Raw genomic sequence first — 6,491 nt, forward strand, 5'->3', positions numbered from 1 at the left:
ATTATGAAGCTCCATTCTCAATTGCCAACGGAGTCTATGGATCAACCTTTTTCGTCGCCACAGGATTTCATGGTCTCCACGTAATCATTGGATCCTCCTTCCTCTTGATTTGCCTCCTCCGCCTCGTAAAATTCCACTTCACATCCAACCACCACTTTGGCTTTGAAGCAGCGGCCTGATACTGACATTTTGTTGACATTATCTGACTGTTCCTCTACATAACAATCCATTGATGAGGATCTTGCCCTTCTAGTATATTAATTACAATTGACTTCCAATCTCTAAAATCTGGATCAAAACCAGAGAAAGGCAATTAACATCATCCTCTTTATATTCACAATTTCTCTATCACTATGTATTATCTTCACTAAACCTTTGATTAGCTCAAATAAATCCAGATTTAGAAAAATTATCCCCATACGAATGTGGCTTTGACCCACTGGGCTCTGCCCGCCTCCCATTTTCAATCCGATTCTTCCTTGTCGCAATCTTATTCCTCTTGTTCGACCTAGAAATTGCCCTCCTACTGCCCCTCTCATGGGCTACTCAACTCCTCTCCCCCCTCACTACCTTAACATGAACCTCCACAGTCATTCTCCTCCTCGCACTAGGGCTAATTTATGAATGAATTCAAGGGGGCTTAGAATGAGCAGAATAACTTCAGAAAGTTAGTCTAGCAAAGACAGTTGATTTCGGCTCAACAAACCACAGTCCTACCCCGTGACTTTCTCAATGACCTTTCTGCATTTAAGCTTCTACTCTGCCTTCACCCAAAGTAGTCTAGGACTAGCCTTTCACCGAATACACCTAATTTCTGCCCTGCTATGCTTAGAAAGCATAATACTATCAATATACATTGCCCTCTCCATATGACCTATTCAAACCCAAACAACATCCCCCACCTTAATGCCCATTCTTATGTTAGCATTCTCAGCCTGTGAAGCAGGCGCCGGTCTAGCAGTCCTAGTAGCTTCCACCCAAACTCGCGGATCGGATCATTTACACAATCTAAACCTTCTACAATGTTAAAAATTATTCTCCCCACAGTCATATTACTCCCCATGACCCTCTTATCTCCTCCAAAATTCCTATGACTCAATGTCACCTCGCACAGCCTCTTAATTGCAACCGCTAGCTTACAATGACTTCCTTCAACCTATTACCCTAGCAAAAACCTATCACCATGACTTGGAACTGATCAAATTTCATCCCCCTTATTAGTTCTATCTTGTTGACTTCTACCTCTTATAATCCTGGCAAGTCAAAATCACCTTCAACAAGAACCTCCCACACGAAAATATATTTTTACCATAACCATAATCCTCACCCAACCATTCATTATCTTGGCCTTCTCAGCCTTAGAATTGATATTATTTTATATCGCATTCGAAGCTACCCTAATCCCTACCCTAATTCTAATCACACAATGGGGTAGCCAACCAGAACGTTTAAGTGCTGGAATCTACCTCTTATTTTATACACTAATTAGTTCTCTTCCCCTATTAGTAGTGATCCTCTATCTTCACACCCAAACAGGAACTATACACATCACTATAATAAAACTTTCACACTCATCTCTTACAAACTCCTGAACAGGCCTCATATCAAGTCTAGCCCTATTGCTCGCTTTCATAGTGAAAGCTCCCCTTTACGGACTACACCTATGACTCCCAAAAGCCCACGTAGAGGCACCAATCGCAGGATCCATACTTCTCGCTGCGCTCCTCCTCAAACTTGGGGGATACAGCATTATGCGTACCTCAATAATTACAAACTCCCTATTAGACTACCTCTACTACCCATTTTTAACCCTAGCCTTATGAGGGGCACTAATGACAAGCTCCATCTGCCTACGCCAAATCGACCTTAAGTCATTAATCGCCTACTCCTCAGTAAGCCACATAGGTCTAGTCATTGCCGCAACAATACTCCAAACCCACTGATCCTTTTCAGGGGCCATAATCCTAATGATTTCACATGGACTCACCTCTTCCATACTATTTTGCCTAGCTAATACAAACTAGGAACGCATACATAGTCGTACTCTCCTTCTAACACGAGGCCTACAACCCCTTTTACCTCTAACAGGAATCTGATGGCTCCTAGCCAACCTAACAAACATAGCCCTTCCTCCTACCACTAACCTGATAGCTGAATTAACTATCATAATTGCACTCTTCAACTGATCCACCTTCACCATTATCCTAACCGGAGCCGCAACTCTACTAACTGCAGCCTATACCCTCTACGTACTCCTTATAACCCAACGAGGTCCAACTCCAACCTATATTACAACCACCCAAAATTCAAATACACGAGAACATCTCCTTATAACCCTTCATATCCTACCCTCCCTCCTCCTCATCCTAAAACCAGAGCTAATCTCAGGAATTCCCACATGCAAGCATAGTTTTAAACCAAACATTAGACTGTGATCCTAAAAATAGAAGTTAAACTCTTCTTGCCTGCCGAGGGGAGGTTTAACCAACAAGAACTGCTAACTCTTGCATCTGAGCCTAAGACCTCAGCCCCCTTACTTTTAAAGGATAATAGCAATCCACTGGTCTTAGGAGCCATTCATCTTGGTGCAAGTCCAAGTAAAAGTAATGGACTTCCCATTAATCCTCAACACCTCTATATTCTTGACCCTGGCTACCCTCTCTATACCCATCCTACTCCCCCTCCTATCCAAAAACTACCTAAACTCTCCAACAACCATCATACACACTGTTAAAACTTCCTTCATAGTTAGTTTAATTCCCATAATCCTCTCCATCTACTTAAATATGGAAAATACCACTTTCTATTGAGAATGAAAATTTATTGCCAACTTCAAAATCCCTTTTAGCCTTAAAATAGACCAATACTCCTTAACGTTTTTTCCTATTGCACTATTCGTAACATGATCTATTCTTCAATTTACAACATGATATATAGCCTCAGAACCCCACACCACAAAATTCTCTCTTTACCTTCTAATCTTTCTCATTGCAATACTCATCCTAATCATTGCTAATAACATATTCCTCTTATTTATCGGCTGAGAGGGAGTCGGAATTATATCCTTCCTCCTGATTGGATGGTGACACGGTCGAGCAGAAGCCAACACCGCTGCACTTCAAGCCGTACTTTACAACCGTATTGGGGATATTGGACTAATCCTCTGCATAGCATGACTAGCATCCTCAATAAACACTTGAGAAATTCAACAGCAATCCTCCCCAAACCAAATATCCCTTCTCCCTCTCTTAGGGCTCATCCTAGCCGCCACAGGTAAATCTGCCCAATTTGACCTGCATCCATGACTCCCAGCAGCTATAGAAGGGCCAACCCCTGTATCTGCCCTACTCCATTCCAGCACAATAGTAGTTGCCGGAATCTTTCTACTTATTCGCACTCACCACATATTATGTAACAACCAAATTGCCCTAACTATGTGCCTTTGTATAGGTGCCCTATCCACCCTATTTGCCGCTACATGCGCTCTTACCCAAAACGACATCAAAAAAATTATTGCTTTCTCTACATCCAGCCAACTAGGACTAATAATAGTCACTATTGGCCTAAATCTACCTCAACTAGCCTTCCTACACATCTCTACGCATGCATTCTTTAAAGCCATACTCTTCCTTTGCTCTGGGTCTATCATTCACAGCCTTAACGGTGAACAAGACATTCGAAAAATAGGAGGATTACAGAAACTACTCCCTACAACTACCTCATACCTGACAATCGGAAATTTAGCTCTCATAGGAACACCATTTTTAGCAGGGTTTTACTCAAAAGATCTCATTATCCAAAGTCTTAACACCTCCTATCTAAACACCTGAGCACTCCTCCTAACCCTCGTAGCTACAGCTTTTACTGCAACTTACAGCCTACCTATAGCCCTACTAGTACAAACTGACTACACCCGGATTCCCTCCATTACTCCCATCAATGAAAACAACCCAGCAGTCACAAACCCAATTACTCGTCTCGCTCTCAGAAGTATTATAGCTGGTCTATTAATTACCTCTTATATCTCCCCTACAAAAACCCCTCCTATAACCATACCACTGGTCAGAAAAACCACTGCTATCATTATTACAACATTAGGCATCATTCTGGCATTAGAACTATCAAAACTCACACATACCTTCTCTGCCCCCAAACAAAATATCACTATAAACTTCTCCAGCACTCTAGGATATTTTAACCCCCTTATACACCGCCTCAGCTCTACTAAACTCCTAAACAACGGCCAGAACATTGCATCCCATTTAATCGACCTATCCTGATATAAAAAAATAGGCCCAGAAGGACTAGCGACCCTTCAACTCAAAGTATCCAAAATTTCAACTACTCTACACTCCGGACTAATCAAAACCTATCTAGGATCCTTCGCTCTATCTATCTTAATTATAATCTTATTTACACAGAACTAAGAATTAATGGCCCCTAACTTACGAAAACATCACCCCCTTCTAAAAATAATCAACAATTCTTTAATTGACCTCCCAACACCACCAAACATTTCCGCCTGATGAAACTTTGGATCTCTTCTTGGCATCTGTCTAACAATCCAAATCACCACTGGCCTCCTACTAGCAATACATTATACAGGATATCACCCTGGCATTCACGTCCGTCGCCCATACATGCCAAAATGTTCAATTCGGCTGACTAATCCGAAACCTCCATGCAAACGGCGCCTCCTTCTTCTTCATATGCATTTACCTACACATTGGACGAGGATTCTACTATGGTTCCTACCTATATAAAGAAACCTGAAACACAGGAGTTATTCTCCTCTTAACTCTAATAGCAACTGCCTTCGTAGGATATGTCCTCCCATGAGGCCAAATATCATTCTGAGGCGCTACAGTAATTACTAACCTATTCTCAGCAATTCCTTACATTGGCCAAACACTTGTAGAATGAGCTTGAGGAGGATTCTCAGTTGACAACCCTACACTTACCCGGTTCTTTGCCCTCCACTTCCTCCTCCCATTCTTAATTGCAGGTCTCACCCTCATCCACTTAACTTCCTTACACGAAACAGGTTCAAACAACCCCTTAGGTATTTATTCAGACTGCGACAAAATCCCATTCCACCCCTATTTCTCAATAAAAGATATTCTAGGCCTTTTGTTCCTCCTCATTCCTCTAATAACACTTGCCATATTCTCACCAAACCTCTTAGGAGATCCAGAAAATTTTACACCTGCAAACCCATTAGTAACACCTCCCCACATTACTTCCTATTTGCATATGCCATCCTACGATCAATCCCCAACAAATTAGGAGGAGTCCTAGCCCTAGCCGCCTCCGTCTTAATTCTATTTCTAACCCCATTCCTCCACATATCAAAGCAACGAACTATAACCTTCCGACCTCTCTCCCAACTTCTATTCTGAATCCTAGTAACAAATTTTTTAATCCTTACATGAATCGGTAGCCAACCAGTCGAACATCCATTTATTATCATTGGACAACTCGCCTCAACTACCTACTTCACAATCATTCTCATCTTATTCCCCATTACTAGTCTCCTAGAAAATAAGATACTCAACCTCTAACCACTCTAATAGTTTATAAAAAACGTTGGTCTTGTAAACCAAAGACTGAAGGCCGCCCCTTCTTAGAGTTTTCCAAAAAATATCCAAGCACCCCCCAACTTTCCAATCAACACGTACATCAAGGGGAGGGGCCCCCCCCTCCCCCCATACCCTACGGTATGTATTACTTTGCATAGCATCCTCCACCACATTAGACATAACATGCATGTAGGAAAATCTGACATACTATTATTGCAAAAACCATCCAAATTTCCATACTATCTCCCATACAATCCAAAACTTGTCATTCACAGATCTAGGCACATTCCCACACAAGGACATAACATGTCATGTTCTAGGAATAATCCCGCCAAACGAACTAAAACCTAAGGCTGCTAATTTTCGCATAAAATCCTTCTCAATACGAGGAACGTCACAGAACCTAAAATCCATGGTCCATGGACCACTCACCACTTAACCTTGCTCTATGTACCAACCAAGAAGTGCTGGGTTATTTATTAGTCGTACTCCTCACGAGAAACCAGCAACCCGGTGTTAGTAATGTTTATCATGTCCAGCTTCAGGTGTATTCTTTCCCTTTCCACCAATAACCCACTCTCATAACTTACTCTTTGTCGCCTCTGGTTCCTCGGTCAGGGCCTTAACTTGCTTAATTTTCCTAAACTTGCGCTCCGTTACTAATGGTTGGGGATGTTCGGCCAACCTGGACCTCGTGATCACGGCATTTTCTCTCTTCTAAACTTTTGGGGGTTTTTTTTGGGGTAGATCTCAATAAGCCCTTCAGAGTGCTCCGCCAGGGGGCTCCCACATATGGTTGACATGTACCCCTTATGGTCGGCGAGCGGTTTTCTCACTTTCGCGTGAAAATTAATGATATGGTTTCAAGTGTTATTCGGTCTCATACTGTTGCACTGATGCACTGTCACGTGC

The 6,491-nt window shown here is 42.1% G+C and overlaps 1 long non-coding RNA gene across 1 annotated transcript; it reads left to right on the forward strand.

The window, feature by feature from the left end:
* The first annotated feature begins 1,987 nt into the window (after positions 1–1,987).
* LOC127481344 (uncharacterized) lies at positions 1,988–5,751 on the forward strand. Its single transcript, XR_007908200.1, has 2 exons — positions 1,988–2,249; positions 5,441–5,751. It is a non-coding gene; the product is annotated as an uncharacterized LOC127481344 (long non-coding RNA).
* The last annotated feature ends 740 nt before the right edge of the window (positions 5,752–6,491 follow it).

The sequence above is a fragment of the Manacus candei genome, unplaced genomic scaffold (genome assembly GCF_025592945.1).
Source record: "Manacus candei isolate 608988 ecotype Guabito, Panama unplaced genomic scaffold, ASM2559294v1 h1tg000078l, whole genome shotgun sequence".
NCBI classification, from domain to species: Eukaryota; Metazoa; Chordata; class Aves; order Passeriformes; family Pipridae; genus Manacus; species Manacus candei.